Genomic DNA, 16,599 nt, shown 5'->3' on the forward strand with positions numbered 1-16,599 from the left:
CCACAGACATAAGAGCATAAAATTAAGCTCCATTTGAACTGTGCAACTGATTGATTAATTTTGCGAGGAAAAAGAAGTCAAGGGCACTAAAGAACAGGTTGTTCGGCGTGCAATGCAAGTGATATTTATGAACACATAGTAGGTGTGCATAAAGAGTATGTTTGTGTAAAGTGGTATTTTATTGAAGAATGTGATGTAGGTTGTCATGGAGATTAAAAGCTTTGAAGTGCTTTTCATTGGTGCTAGTTATGGTTGCTGGGCACAAGGATATTAGTTCTGGCACCCTGAATCTTTCATTGTTGCAAAAATAATTGCACTTTCATCTGCGCTGCAAGGGCTATTGAAGTAGGATAAATAAATGTAGACACATGAACACATCTAAGTTTAAAGGTAAACACGGTGCCCTTGTGACACGTCTCTGGTCAAAATGATGTGGCTGCGGCTTCCACAAACCACTCAAATGCTTGTTTTCTGTCGCACGGCCGTTCAGGCCATTTACAAGATGTCATTACAAGCTCTATAGAATCGGCACTTGCTTCAAAAGGCAAAGGCGACGGAGAGATATCGACAGCCTCGGCGTTGCTGGTAAATATAAAGGGGCCCTTTAGAAGCAAAAAGGCAAGCTGAATGAAAAGCTTGTGTTTCTGTAAGGAGAGTCTGGTATACGGTATTTGTATAACAACTCCAGCCTCACTTACAGCTTTTTATATATATCTAAAAAGCAGAGCAATTTCTCCAACGATTAGGCAGACAAATTACATTGACAAGTTTTACTTCTGTGAAAAGCTCTGGACTGTCTGTACAGGAACACTGTTGTTTTGCCGAATTGCTTTGGGTAACTTCTTAACCAATAAATCAATGGCAGGAGCTGCAACCTTAAGCGGCAGGCGGCCACAAGCACAAAATAGACATCAAACGAGTTTTCAAAACTGACTAAAAGCGATGGTGATTAACTAGAATTATAGATATTTATATTTAAACTGACACCACAGAATACTTTTGAATCTTGACAGATATGTGGAATATTTAAATGCAGTAATTGCAGTTACGGGACCTCCTGGGATTAACCTGTTCGAAGGGTAGTGACATATTACAGGTTTGGGAAGAAAAGAATACGGAAAGGGATAGAAATGAGATTAATTCATGCATATACAAGTATGTAGTGTTATTAGTATTCTGTTCTAGTCTACCTTTGAAAACACACAATGTTTTAGAAGTTTCTCTTCGTTCTCTTGTAGCGCAGTCGTGTGAGAGTTTACTTGGATGAAAGGCCCAGGGTGTGTACAGTGGAGCTTTTTCCTAGGTGGTTGTGGATAGCATTCTGATAAAGTAGCATAATCTGTAGACTAGCTGACAGTTAACAAAACTACCACCACATATCCTATATCTAAACTATGGTTTTGTTCTATAGTCAGAATACTTATACAGTGTATAACCAATGTGACTGTATTTCAAAGGGAAAAGGGCTTCTGTTCTTTTAAGATTTTAGATTTGGGATTTAATTTGTAAATGTTCATCGGCAACCTATCTATCTGTCTTCTATCTATCATGAGGTCCGGCGCCGAGGGCCTTCTGGCGGTTCCCTCATTGCGAGAAGCAAAGCTACAGGGAACCAGGCAAAGGGCCTTCTCGGTAGTGGTGCCCGCCATGTGGAACGCCCTCCCATCAGATGTCAAAGAGATAAACAACTACCTGACATTTAGAAGACGTCTGAAGGCAGCCCTGTTCAGGGAAGTTTTTAATGTGTGACATTTTAGTGTATTTTTGGGTCTTTGTTGGAAGCCGCCCAGAGTGGCCGGGGAAACCCAGCCAGATGGGTGGGGTACAAATAAATAATAATAATAATAATAATAATAATAATAATAATAATAATAATTACAGTGGTACCTTGGGTTAAGTACTTAATTCGTTCTGGAGGTCTGTTCTTAACCTGAAACTGTTCTTAACCTGAAGCACCACTTTAGCTAATGGGGTCTCCTGCTGCCACCACGCTGCCGGAGTATGATTTCTGTTCTTATCCTGAAGCAAAGTTCTTAACCTGAAGCACTATTTCTGGGTTAGCGGAGTCTGTAACCTGAAGCGTATGTAACCTGAAGAGTATGTAACCCAAGGCACCACTGTATTATCTATCTATCTATTTATCTATCTATCATCTATCTATATCTATCTATCTTTCTATCATCTATCATCTATCATCTATCTTATCATCTATCTATCTATCTATCATCTATATCTATCATCTATTTGTCTATCATCTATCTATCTATCTATCTATCTATCTATCTATCTATCATCTATCTATCATCTATCTATCTATCTATCTATCTATCTATCTATCTATCTATCTATCTATCTCTATCTATCATCTATCTATCATCTATCTATCTATCTATCTATCTATCTATCTATCTATCTATCTCTATCTATCATCTATCTATCTGTCTATCATCTATCTATCTATCTATCTATCTATCTATCTATCTATCTATCTATCTATCCTATCTATCTATCTATCATCTCTCTCTCTCTCTATCATCTATCTATCTATCTATCTATCTATCTATCTATCTATCTATCTAGTCTGTCTGTCTGTCTGTCTGTCTGTCTGTCTGTCTGTCTGTCTATCATCTATCTATCATCTATCTATCTATCTATCTATCTATCTATCTATCATCTATCTATATATCATCTATCTGTCTATCTTTCCTGGAAAGTTGATCCTTGATCCAAATAAAAGGGGTGGGGTGGGGTAGAATTATGGACTTGTATTTGGATGTCAACAACTTAGTGTGGTCGTTGCAAAAAAACTTGCATGCACAAGTCACACAGAAGACGCTTTTCTTGAAGCACCCATAGTGCCATCACACTACACAGTGGAAATAACATTTACATGCATTGCTGATCTGGGATGAAGTCACTTTTCCACAGCTGGATTTGTGTGCCCTTTAGGTGGCTACAGCTGCACACAGGAATTATATGAGACTCAGGACTAATCTATACCGATCAGTTAAAATGTTATAAATGCGTTATAAACGTGTGACACCAGAGGGCGCTGTAGAGCAATGTAAAATCGTCAATGTAAAATTGCATTGAGAGCTACATAACTTTTTTTTAAAAGCACTTTTACAATCAGTATAGATCTAGCCCCAGAAGCACGGCAAAATAAAATGCATGCTTGTCATTTTTGTATTCCCTGTTGCCACTTCTGGGCAATGTGTGAAGTAGCTCTTCTGGTTGCAGGAAACCAGAATGATGAATATTACCCACTTGACCAGGGTATTTTTTTATTGCCACTTTTTGGTGATACATACAACCACAGGGAAGAAGTGGAATTGTGTTGTGTGTTAATGTGCAAAGGGCAAATTGCAAATGGACTCTGTAGCTCTCATGTCCTCTCATCACAGCATTCAGGTAAAAGAATCCTTCAAATGTATTTGTTTGGTAATCAATTCTGGAATTTCTAGCTGGATATTCTAGAATATAATCAAGGCAGCTTACAAACATTAAGACAAACTGTGTAGCAAAAATCTCTGGTGATTATGAGTGTACTAAGGGGCTGCATATCAGTGGTAGAGCACTTACTTGCCATGCAAAAAACCTTAGTCTGGAACCCCAGAAACCCATTGCCAGACAATAGTGTGTTAGTTGGCTCAATGGTCTGACTTGGAGTGAAGCAGCTTCCAGTGTCCCTTTGAACTGCAGATTTCATTATGCGGTGAGAAAAAAAGAGCTTGTTATCAAACTTCCCTTAAAGTGCAATCTTATGCATGTTTCTTCAGAAGCAAACCCCTGCTTTATTCAAAGGAACTGACTCCCAATGTGTTTTTTAGGACTTTAAACATATTCGCTTTGCTGTCATCCTATCAGCTTGAATGGAAGTTCATTGGCTGCATTTTATGTTCTACTAACCTGCCCATGACAACAACAACATCAAATCACATTATTATTATTATTATTATTATTATTATTATTATTATTATTATCATCATCCTGTTGTTGTTGTTAATTTATTTATACCCTGCCCATATGGGCAGCTCCCAATAACAACAACAACAACAACATCATCATCATAATAAAGTGATAAAGCATCAAACATTAAAAACTTCCCTAAAATGTTTTTAAATATTATTTTATGTTGTTTTTAAGCAGATTGTTTTACTGCATTGTTGTTTGCTGCCCTGGTGTCAAGAACTGGGCAGAGGAGGAGGAATGGTGGAGACCGCCTCCCCATCTTGACCCTTCCAGGGAGGAGGAAGAGGATGACAGTTTAGAATTACAACAGTGGTTTGCGGGAGGTCACAGCTCAGAGGCAGATGAGGGGAAAAGTTGGGAAATAATGGAAGAGGAGGAGCAGGCAGAGCCGGAGCAGCAGCTGGCTGGTTGTCATTAGAAAGCATTCCAGACCCACCTTCTCCCAGAACCTGGCAAGCTTTAAAAGTAGGAGAGCAAAAAGCTCAAAGACAGAGGGCACATAGTAGCACCCGTAGAAGAGACAAGGTGAATGACGAATGAGAAAGTGGGAGAGAAGGGGGTGGAGATTCACTCGGAATGCCATTATCCAAGAGGCTGGGTTCTAGAGCTTCTCTCTGTAACGTTTGAAATAAAAAAGGATGGTAAGAATCTTTTCCTTGTCTTTATATTATCCTGGGCAACCACCTGGGAGCCGCTGACAGCCTCCTGACACCTGAGCTCTATTGGGAGGAAGGGTAGAATAGAAATTTATTAAATAATAATAAAGCAACTTCTGGAGGGCTGTAGGTTTTTGATCCCTGACCAGCACCACATTTATTGTTGTTATTAAGAATTACATCTTTCAATCAAGTGATTATTTGGGTGCAGAATTTAGTGTCTAGGCTGCTTTCATAATAAAAAATGGGAAACAATTTATAGCTCTGCAGTGCACCAAGAATGAAGATTGTGGTAGGTATGGTGACTCACAGTATTAGAGGAATCAGAGCTGAAAAAAGCAAATAGACATAACGTCACATTTTATTGCATTTTTAGCTTGTCACAGCCTTTGCGTTTCTACGGTAAATGTAGCTGTATTTGCATTTATTCTAATGCTCAGTGCCTCGCTTCAGAGTTGTCCAAATGATGTATGTAGGCGTTAAAAGCATTCGGGGGAAATGGAAGTGTTTGGATAAGACTTTCGGTTTTTTAGATGTGTCATAGTTCAAAGTCATTAGAGTCTCGATTCTTTCAGATTACCTATTTTCTTTTCTTAAAAAAAAAAAAATACCGGCTGCAGATCATCGGCTTCAAGCTTCCTCGGATTCCCTTGGGAAGGAACATTGACACTGAGAGCAAACATGACGTGCTCAGCTCATATTTTAAGACAAGTTACAGCAATTGGGCTTGCATTTTGCTACTTTTTGCGTGCGCATCCTTCACTCATGTGCTGTCAGCTGCAGAGTATGAACACAATTCAAAACTGGAAGAGGGTTTTAAATTAATGCATTGCATGAAGGCTGTGAGGCACAGGTCCAAGTCAAATGATTTAGTTTAAACTGACTTAGAGCGGTACCACATAAGAAACATATGTCGGCTGCCATAAAATAAGGCCTGTATTGAGTTTCTCCTTCATCTCTGGAATGTCCAATGCCGCTTAACCAGTGTCTTGAGTCTTGACATCATTATTCTGAAAGCCTATATCAACGGTTGGCAGTGTAGCACAGGCAGGAGGTCATCGCAGGAGGGGGCTGAGCCACAGGCCACTGATCAAAATAATAATGATGATGAATGATGATGATGATGATAAACAGAAGGTGAGAGGGAGGAGGGCAGGCAAGTAAGAAATAAATATTGAGGGGGTGCCAAATTTTGTCCTTGCTCAGGGCCATATTACCAAAGTATGACCTGACTGCTAGCTCCTGTGAGATATCGGGGTGAGACATGAAAAACTCAGTGCGGTGTGGCTGCTGAGGTGGAGCCAATCCAACACTCCTGTTATGTCTGTACCACACTGAGTTCCCGATGTTTCCGCCTCTCAAGAACTGACAGTGGAACCGGTGAAGGGAAATGCAAAGGAACGTTTAAGCTGTATTACATATTATGGACCAGTAGAGGGTATTCAACATGGGATTGCCATTTTTGGCAGTAGCCTCAGTGTTTTTGAAAACATGTATCTCTTCCCTTTGAGTGTAATTTTTTAAATTCAATTTCTGTTTTACATTTTAGAATATCCACTTAAACAACCTTAAATTATCAATGACTTCCCCTCCTCTCTTTCCATGGTTCATTTTGCACAACATAAATCCCTGCATATTTTATATAAACTAAACCATTCAGTACCCCATTATTACATCCATCAAAACTCATTTACACTGTTGAATTTATCTTAATGTGGCCCACATTTTCAAATAAACACAAATTTTCAAATAAACACCAATTTCCTCCATATATTCAATAAATATTTTCAAATCTTCTTTAAACATATGTTCTTCTTGTTCTCTTTTTCTATATTTTAAGATTGCAAGCTGCGCATATTCAACCAATTTAAGTTGCCCATCTTGTTTAGTTGGGACTTAGCTCGTTTTCCATTTTTGGGCTAACAAAACACAGGACATGGTAGTGTGCATTGTTAGATTCAGATACCATATCTGTATTAAAGATAGCAACCGAAGAGTTAGCTATTTCAAAATTAAGTCTAGGTGTGCAGCAATGCTGGGTTTTACTATGAAAGAAATGAAAAATAAATTAGCTCCTCAGTGGGGTTTCCACATTGAGAATTTTGCATGGGTTTCTGACAGATAGAACTGGAGAGTGTAGGAAGACGATCAGTTGAAATGATCAGTGTCATGAATCATCCTCTTATGGAGAAATCGGGGCTATTTCCTTTTTCTTCTTTACCTGAGGAAGGGGGAGAACAAGGGGCATGACAGAAGCATATGATGGTGGGATGGATACAGGGAAAGTGGATCGAGATAAGGACTAAATCTCCCCAGACATCAACAGGATCATTCAGTGAAGCTGGGAAGCAGCAAATCTGGGACAATGAAAAGGATGCATCAACATACTGGATGGAACATATCATAGAAAGTTGTGATAGTCTTTTTTTTAAAAAAGGGGGTGGGGTGGGTGGGGCTTGAAAAAGAAATGCACAAGATAAAATGCCTTTTGTCTTCCCTACCTTTGCAATGAAAATACAGTGGTACCTCGGGTTAAGGACTTAATTTGTTCTGGAGGTCCGTTCTTAACCTGAAACTGTTCTTAACCTGAGGTACTACTTTAGCTAATGGGGCCTCCCACTGCCGCCACGTGATTTCTGTTCTCATACTGAAGCAAAGTTCTTAACTGGAGGTACTATTTCTGGGTTAGCGGAGTCTGTAACCTGAAGCGTCCTGAAGCGTCTGTAACTTGAGATACCACTGTATGCTGTGCTGTCATGTTGCTGAGTCGACACATATAATATATTATAATTGAACTTTGAATAATGAAAGCAACTGTTCCCTGCCCCTTTCTAGCTATGTTTCAAAGGAACATAGGTGGAAAGCCTGCAAAAAGAGCACTTAATCCTTATAGCAGTAAACATTCTAGCCAGTATCTCCCATGCAGCTCATGAAAGGTCTCAGTCAATACCCCCTCAAAATCCACAATACAAGAGAGACTGTTTGCTTGTCCTGCTCAGTTCCTCTCCTACATTGAAACAGATATCTATTTTGCTCAGTAACTCCCCCCCCAACAACATAGACCACAATCTATCCCCACTGAAATGCATGGAAGATATGCAAGAATATTACTGATTTGGCACAAGAGAAGATTCCAGTGGATATATCACTTTGTATTTATAGTAAGTTTAAGAAAGACAAAGAAAAGGAAGAAACTGTTTTGCTTAGTATGAAAGAAAGCCACAAAATGAGCATTCAGCATGAGGAGTATGTCAAGGAACAACAGTACCTTATACAACACTCTGGAAAAATGGTAAAAAGTACAAGTGTTCACACCATATTGTAAAGTAAATTCTTTAGAAATTGCTCTGTTATCTCAGAGGTAGCAGACATACCATATGCCGTGTCTAGCAGTTGCTATGGTAACTACTCTTAAAATTTTAACACAGGAGAAACGGTTGCCTAAAATCTCCATGGCTTGGGAGGCCATATTCTGCTCAATAGTTAATGCCCTGAGCTTCATTAATAATCTTAATGCAGATTTAGAGTTCCATTTTAAAAAATTGTATTTAAATTGCATCATAATTGTGGGATATGGTAGTATTTGATACTTCTGGTTTTAGGTAGGTTCACACATTACAGTTGTGATACTGAACCTGCCTGAAACTTTATTTGCGTTGTGGCTCCTTAATATGGGACCTGAGGTGTGCAGCGGGGTGTATCTTGTATGCATGTATTGATTACCCCAGTCATGGACAGTCTCTGTGTCATCACCCAGCTATTCTAAAAGTGGCCCACTGCATCCAGGAAGCTATAGCAGTGAGATGGGCTTGGCCAATATTGCAAGTCACTCTTATGACCACCATTTTATTATTATGCAGAGGCTGTTTCAAGTGGTCTTCACCTGGCTATTGCACAGCACACATTTTCCCATGGGAGCGAAACAAACCACAATAGACTCAGCTATACAGCTGCAAATATAAGGTTTTAAGCGTGTTTTAAGTGCATTATGCGCATGAGACACTAGATGGGGCCAGTGAGCTGATGGCAATTTCTACATATATTTCAAAATGTTTTTTTTTTAATTCACAGTGTTTTTTATATACAAGTAGACGAGTTCAGTACACAACATTAATGCCAGTCCTATCTACATTTCCTCAATCACAGCTTGAAAAAAAACATTATGAGAAGCAAGAACAGGTCCATAGCTAAATTGGGTGGGGTGTGTGTGAAGTGGCTGTTTTGGGATATTGGCGTTTTCCAAAGGGAAAGAGTAGGCTTATCTTTATAATATATTCTCTAAAACGGGCTCCCTAAAAACGTTACCTAACTCAGAATTTGATGGTTGCTTTCTTTCCTCACAAAACAGGAGTACCCAGTTTTAGGAGAATAAAAAATACCGCTAGTTTTCACAGAAGGAAAAAGGGTGTGTAGAACAAGGTCAAAACCAAAGGGGTCAAGGGGTCAAAATACCTCCTGTGAAATTTCCTCTGTGAGGAAAGCTTAAAATGTTTATGGAATGTTAGGGTTTTTTTGGGGGGGGGGACGACAAGTAATGGAACGGGGGAATTCTAGACAGCATGGTGAAGATAAAGTACATAGATAATTTCTCTCTCTCTCTCTCTCTCTCTCTCTAGAACCTGAGGTCATCTGTCAAAGCTATTCTCAGGATAGAGAAAAAGAAGGTCTTCCTCCCAAAAAGCAGACAATGGAAATCACCACCACAGGATGAAGTATGGCTACTTACTACCACAAGGTGAAGTGTAAAGCCAACTTAGATGGCTTTAAAAGGAGGCATTAGACAAATTCAAGGAGGATAAGACTATTAATTGCTGCTTCTAGTAGTGCTGCTAGCTCCAGGATCAGAGTCAGCATGCCTCTGAATACCCTGGGGGACTAACAGCAGGCGAGTGTTGATGGAGTTAGCTGCAAAAACATCTATATTTTTAGACAGTGATACAAGATACATATAATGGCATACATAGGGTCACAGAAACACACAAGGGTTATACTGTGTAGGGATGGATGAATCTGTCAGTTTTGGTTTCTCTCTATTTCAACTTTTTCAGGTCTTATGTTTGGTTCACCTCATTTCCCCATACTTTCCTGAAATTTTCATTAAACAGCCACACGAAATTTTGCATATATTTTCATCTGCATTGCTGCTAATATGCACAGTACAATACACAATTTTCTCTAGTATAGGAATAACAGAATGCATTTTTTATTTTTTATTTTCATTCATGCACGAAGTTTTGCATACACTTTCCACTCATCTAGGCAGTTTTGTACACATCCTTTGGTTGGAGAACTGCACCACAAAATCTGGAGAAGGGCAAATGGCAAAGGAGACCTGTGTTTCGCTTCACGTACTGTTTTGCGAAGTATGAAAATACATTCATATTAAAATGCAAATATGACCTCCTCCATCCTAAATGCTATGTTGCTGTAGTCAATTGCCCATGTATAAGCTTCACTGCATCATCACTTTAAAATATCAAGCAGTGGCCCCATCTGCAATACACATCTGAAACATCATCATACCACTTTAAACAGTCATGGCTTCCTACAAAGGACCCTGGGAACTGCAATTTATTAAGGGCGACGAGAGTTTTTAGGAGACTCTTATTCCCCTCAAGTGTGCCTCTGAATTTGAGTTAGTTGTGGTAAAAATAACAATTAACCCAGATGGTCAAATGTGCCACAAGAATCACCACAAGAAATTATCAATATTTGAGTAAGCAGTTACCAGATCATAGACTGAATGACTGATTGATTGCATTTTATATGCCATCTTTCTGTGAAGTCACCTAAGGTGGTTTGCAATTTTCAAAAGCCGAAACAAATATAAAGTTGGCCCTGGGGGTTGGGGAGGAACAGTTTGACTTGAGTGGGCCCTGATGTTGGCCACATTCACACCATAAATTTTAAAAACTATGATACCACATTAAACGATCATGGCTTCCCCACAAAAATCCTGGGAGCTGTGGTTTGTAGAGGCTGCTGAGAGTTGTTAGGAGACCCTTATTCCCTTCCCAGAGCCACAATTTCCTGAGTGATTTCATAGTACAGTCATACCTCGGAAGTCGAACACCTTGCGAGTCAAACGTTTTGGCTCCCGAATGCCACAACCCTGGAAGTGAGTGTTCTGGTTTGCGAATGTTCTTTGGAACCTGAACATCTGATGCGGGTTCCGCGGCTTCTGATTGAGCTTCCTGCAGCCAATCGGAAGCCGCGCCTTGAATATTTTGGAAGTCGAACGGACTTCCAGAATGGGTTCCGTTTGACTTCCGAGGTACAACTGTTTTTTAAATGTTTGGTGTAAATGTGGCTGCTGTCTTTGCATGCACACTCTTCTTCCTTCGCACATGGCAGTTGGTATCTGTTCTCCCTGTGAGGGGACAGTCTGGCAGGAGCAGGCCCTGATGTTGTCTTTGCCTGCCTCTCTTGTTCTCTTCTTCCTTTCCACAGGGATGTTAAAAACCTGGTAATAACTAGCAGCCTCCACAGTGGACAATACTACAGTGGTACCTCAGGCTAAGTACTTAATTCGTTCCGGAGGTCGGTTCTTAACCTGAAACTGTTCTTAACCTGAAGCACCACTTTAGCTAATGGAGCCTCCTGCTGCCACCGCGCTGCCAGAGCACGATTTTCTGTTCTCATCCTGAAGCAAAGTTCTTAACCCGAGGCACTATTTCTGGGTTAGCGGAGTCTGTAACCTGAAGCGTATGTAACCCGAGGTACCACTGTACACTGCAGGTGCTTTTTCTATATATTAGAGATTTCTATCCATCCAAATGGAATTTTAATCTCCTAAATGTTGGTGCATTTGTGAGGGTCTTTGGCAGAGGATGGGCCAAATACACACCAAGTCTCAGAATGTCGCCATCCCTGCCCACCCCTGATTCTGGACAGGTGCATTACCTGCTCCCAAATTTGCTTTTTGGGATGGAAAATAGAGGGGTAAGAACTCTGGGGAGTTCTGAGAGCACATCAGTTTGATTTCGCAAAATTAGGGAATCTGAACAACTAAACCATACTCTTTCGTTTTTGGCTCAATTATATTCTTTCAAAGGATGTGTGAAAAAGTAATGGGCCACACAATTAGTAATTATAAAAGAACAGAGTTGCCTGTGTTTTTTTGGAACTTGTGCATGGAGAGCTCCAATGTTATCATTGCAGGATTTAATTTAACGATCATTTATTCCCAAACTTGGCTGTGTGCTTTCATTATTCTCCATGCCCTGGTGTGTGTGTGTGTGTGTGTGTGTGTGTGTGTGTGTGTGTGTGTGCTTAAATGAGAGAATCATTGGGAATTCTGCACATGTCCTCATCCCAATAAACACATTTTAGATGTGGCATTTTGGGGCATTTAATCACCAGTATCCATCTTGTCTTTGAAGCTGGCTACATGCTACAGTGGTACCTTGGTTTTTGAATGTAATCCATTCTGGAAGACCGTTCGACTTCTGAAACGTTCGAAAACCGAAGCATTTACTTATGGAAGCATTTACTTACGGAAAACTCAATACAGAAGCAGTGTGGCATGTTCAACTTCCGAAAAGTGTTTGAAAGCTGAAGCAGTTGCTTCCAGGTTTTTGGCGTTCGAAAACCAAAATGTTTGACTTCTGAGACGTTCGAAAACTGAGGTACCACTGTATAGGCCAAATGGTAGCTATAAGCTGCCTCTGGTAGGACGGCCTCCAGGTCTAAGGGATCCCTTTTGGGCCTGCTTCATGTGCATCAGTTTGAGACTGTGAGACTCGGTGAGGCCCTCCACTGCTGTGGGGAAGCTCGGCCCCTCAAGTTTGTGGTGGCTCAGCCCCATCCCTGCATACTTTGGCACCATAGAGTTGGTGCCTATTGTTCCCAGGATTCTTTGGAGGAAGTAATGTGCTTTAAATGCATGTGGTGTACGCAGCCAGTGAATCATGCCAGTGCAAAATGAGTCCCTCACTTATAGCTGGGCAGGGCAGCCCATTCTCCCAGAAAGAAGCAGTGTTGTGGAATGTTCTCTCCCAAGCAGTAGGGAGAAAACTGCAGCAAACTGTTCACACCATTTCATTTCTTCACTGTTTATCTGCTCTACACAGACTTACGAATGACTCTAGGGAAAGAAAAAACACAAAGGATGATATAACTAACAAACATGACGTGACTGACAACTGGGCAATGAGGATGTACATTTTAAAACACAATACGGAAACGGTGAGAATTCATTAAAGAAAACAGTGGTAGGCAGGCTGATTGGATGAAGATTACTTCATGCCTGCTTGATGGTATGTTCTGCAATAATTCTCTGCTTGACATTGTGTTTGGGGCTGCAGAACATTCATGATTTCCGTCTGACCCCAGCAATTCCACCTCCTGTGTGGAGAGCATTTGCTTGCAGGAGGTGACCTGCCGCTGAGTATACATCAAGGCACTGATATTCACAGTATAGCTGATAACTGGTGGAAATGAAATAATCTGTATTGACACATTTGGAAGTTTCACATCTTATCCTACTTAACATGCTAACGTGATAATTGCTAGACTGATGATTTTTCCAGTGACACATCTCCCTTTGTCAATATTTAGACCTGTGTATAGAAAGCTTATCTAACACACCTGGCTAATTTTCACTTAATTTAAAAATAAATGGAACATGTTTAGCTTGCAGGGTTAGTGGAACAAAAATAAAATGGAAAAGGGAAGGTTTCTTTTTTACCATTTTCTTTCTTGAAATATATGCACATTGTAGAGTTACTGATATACAGGACTAGAGAATGGGCAATAAGGATAATGGATTCTCTCCTAAATCCCCTCTTTTAAAAACTTCATTCAGGTCAAAGGTTGGAAAAAATTAATTCCACTGACATAAATCCTGGGTCAGTTTTCACTGACTTGAGTGCTATCTATTCACCATTCTATTTATCAATTTATTTATGAGCGCGCGCACACACACACACACACACACACACACAGACACACACACCAGAGATTGTAGGGAGGCTTATGAATAAAAACAGTGGTACCTTGGGTTACAAACACTTTGGGTTACAGATTCCGCTAACCCGGAAGTAGTACCTCAGGTTAAGAACTTTACCTCAGGATAAGAACAGAAATCGTGCAGTGGTGGTCCGGCAGCAGTGGGAGGCTCCATTAGCTAAAGTGGTACCTCAGGTCAAGAATGGTTTCAGGTTAAGAACGGACCTCCGGAACTAATTAAGTTCGTAAGCAGAGGTACCACTGTACAGTCAATTGAAGCCACTATTGGTGATTTTTACTGGAACTGTAAAATAACATGGTGACATCTGGTTTTGTCTGTCAGTGAGCAAACTGGACACACAGAAATTCCTCTTCCTTTCCTGATCCTGCTCTTTCCCATGCACCCAAAATTTGCTCTGTGGGGTTGGAGGACCCTCCTGAAAAGATCTGATGTCACAGTAGGCTGCAGGCAGAAGATATTCAATTGCGTAAGCAAATTTCTGTTCACATGATATTTCCCAGAATGTTTAAAAACTTGTTCCTTGTTCTTGGCACCCCAAGTGGTAGGATGTTTCTGGGACAGCACTCTTCTGTGTTTGATTTCCTTTGGGAGGAGAGATCACTGTAAGCTTCTGGAATTTTGTAGTAACACAAGGAGCTGCTGCCTTATACTGAATCAGAGAATTGGTCCATGGCTGGCAATGTGTCTCCAGGATTTTAGTCAAGGATCTCCCAGAGTCCTACCCAGAATTAATCCTGGGACCTTCTGCATGTCCAACAGATGCTCTTCACTACGCTATGGACCACCCTTGATAATATTTAACTTATTTACAAATATGCAAGCCATCAAATACACCAGCCTTCTATATAAAGTGAACCTACCTTCAAGTTTCATTCCTCATTTTCTTTTTTTGCTATTAGGACAATGTCTGAATGATGCCAAAAGGATTCAGAGTTTGCGTTCCTGTTTGCGTAGCATTTCAGCCTGCGTTCTGCCAACACCTGAAGACATTTCTTCCCGACCAGTTTTTAATTTTGCTGTGACAACTAAGTTTTTTAGTTCTGTTCTAGCTCTCTTTGGTCTTATAGCAACTTTTTTTTGATGTGATGCTATTTTTATTTATTTATTTACTGCATTTTTCATGATTTTATAATTTTTTTTTTTTTGCTTTACTAGCCACTTTGAATGACCTCCCTTGGAGTGAGAAATGTGGGTTATTAATTTTTATCACTCTATCTATCTATCTATCTATCTATCTATCTATCTAGTCTGATTTCCAGGCAGGACAGCCAGTGTAATTTTTCATTTGATAACAGCCTAGTGCTCCTGCCCTGAATGCTGGAGACATTACTAGCCCTGATGCAGCTGAATGAAACATATGAACACAAAATAAAGATTCTGATTTATGACGTTAGTTTTCAAGTGGTGGGTGAAGTTGCAGAAGCTGCTGGCATCCCGATCTAAGGTCACATGAGGATTGTCACACAAGGCAGGGCATTCTTAGTGGTAGCACCATGTCTGTGGAAATCTGCCCCAAGTTAAATCAGGTTATACTTCAGCTGTGTTCAGGCACATTTTGAAAACTCACCTGTTTGCCCAGTTCTTTTGGGTGCGATTGGTGTTAGGTAGGTAGTATCTGCTGCTATTTTTATGGATGTGGATCTGTTTGATGTTTTATATGTTTTTATGATTAATGCATTATTTTATGTTGCTAGCTTCTCTGTGTTCCTTTTTGGGAGAAAGGGTGGGATGTAATAATGACCAATAAATACAGTGGTACCTCGGGTTACATATGCTTCAGGTTACATATTGTCAGAGCTGCCTCTAGGTCCCAGCTCACAGAGGACCAACGCCAGGCTGATGTTATGTACAAAAGTCTTTATTGAAGTTTAATTTCCATTTCAAAGCCAGAGCGTGCAGCCCTATGTCTAGACTCTAGATCGGCGAAGTCCCGTCTGAGTCTCCGCCCCTTCCACACCAGTTTAAGATCCTAGCCCTGCTCCACCTCCTGCGCTGCTCTCTTCTCCTCTGGGTCCTCCTGCCCTCTGGGGCATTGCCCTTTCTGGACTCTTCCGACGCTGAGTTGCTTAGTTCCTCCCCCTGCCTCCGGCGTGCTTTAGGACCTGGTTCCCAATCCTCACTCTCTGCTGTCCCGCGCTCCTGTACATTTGAACTTGCTTCTCGCGCCAACCCAGTGACCTTTCTCCTAACCGTTACACTACTTCTATCACTGCTTCCCTCTTCCGTGACACTGGCCGGATCTGACCTCCCTTCCGTTGTCCGACTCTCCGAGGGAGGCGTGGTAGACTCTGCCTCGTCTCCTCTCCCTGATGGGGAAAGCACTGGCCCCGATGCCTGGGACTCTTCCCCCCCACTCTGCTCTGGTGGGGAAGCTGGTCCTGATTTCCAACTACTGCTCTGGGAGTCCCTGCTGCCCCCTTGCTCCTGGGGCGTTCCCCTTGGGACCCCCCTGCCCCTGGCCACTGGCGCTCCCTTCTGTGAATCTTCCGATTCGCTGGAGAGGCTCATGGAATCCCTCGGACCACTGTCCCCTCCTACGCTCCCTTCGGATTCCTCCCCCTCGCTCTCCATCTCCCATCTTCCCTGTGCCTCAGCTTCTGAGCCTCTGACACATATGCTTCAGGTTACAGACTCCACTAACCCAGAAATAGTACCTCGGGTTAAGAACTTTGCTTCAGGATGAGAACAGAAATCGTGCTCTGGCGGCGTGGCGGCAGCAGGAGGCCCCATTAGCTAAAGTGGTGCTTCAGGTTAAGAACAGTTTCAGGTTAAGAACGGACCTCCGGAACGAATTAAGTACTTAACCCGAGGTACTACTGTAATATAAAGGTGGGCTACACCAATAGCATTCCTGTATGTACTACTTCAGTAAGACTTCCAAGTAGATGTCTATGATTGTGCTGTTTAATACAAGGAGAATGATGGAGAGAGACAGAAAAAAGGAAAAAGAGACATACAGACAGACAGAGAAACTGATATACATGATATTAAAAGTGGGTC

The 16,599-nt window shown here is 41.2% G+C and overlaps 1 long non-coding RNA gene across 3 annotated transcripts in view; it reads left to right on the forward strand.

Annotated features, from left to right (window-relative positions):
• Positions 1–16,599, forward strand: part of LOC309344910 — a 38,604-nt gene that overhangs the window by 20,502 nt on the left and 1,503 nt on the right. For all 3 annotated transcript variants that reach the window (XR_014157930.1, XR_014157931.1, XR_014157932.1), the window contains one exon: positions 9,245–9,363. This is a non-coding gene — a long non-coding RNA (uncharacterized lncRNA). The remainder of the gene's footprint in view (positions 1–9,244; positions 9,364–16,599) is intronic.

Source organism: Podarcis erhardii, assembly GCF_964252035.2.
Source record: "Podarcis erhardii genome assembly, chromosome: 1".
In the NCBI taxonomy this organism is placed as follows: domain Eukaryota; kingdom Metazoa; phylum Chordata; class Lepidosauria; order Squamata; family Lacertidae; genus Podarcis; species Podarcis erhardii.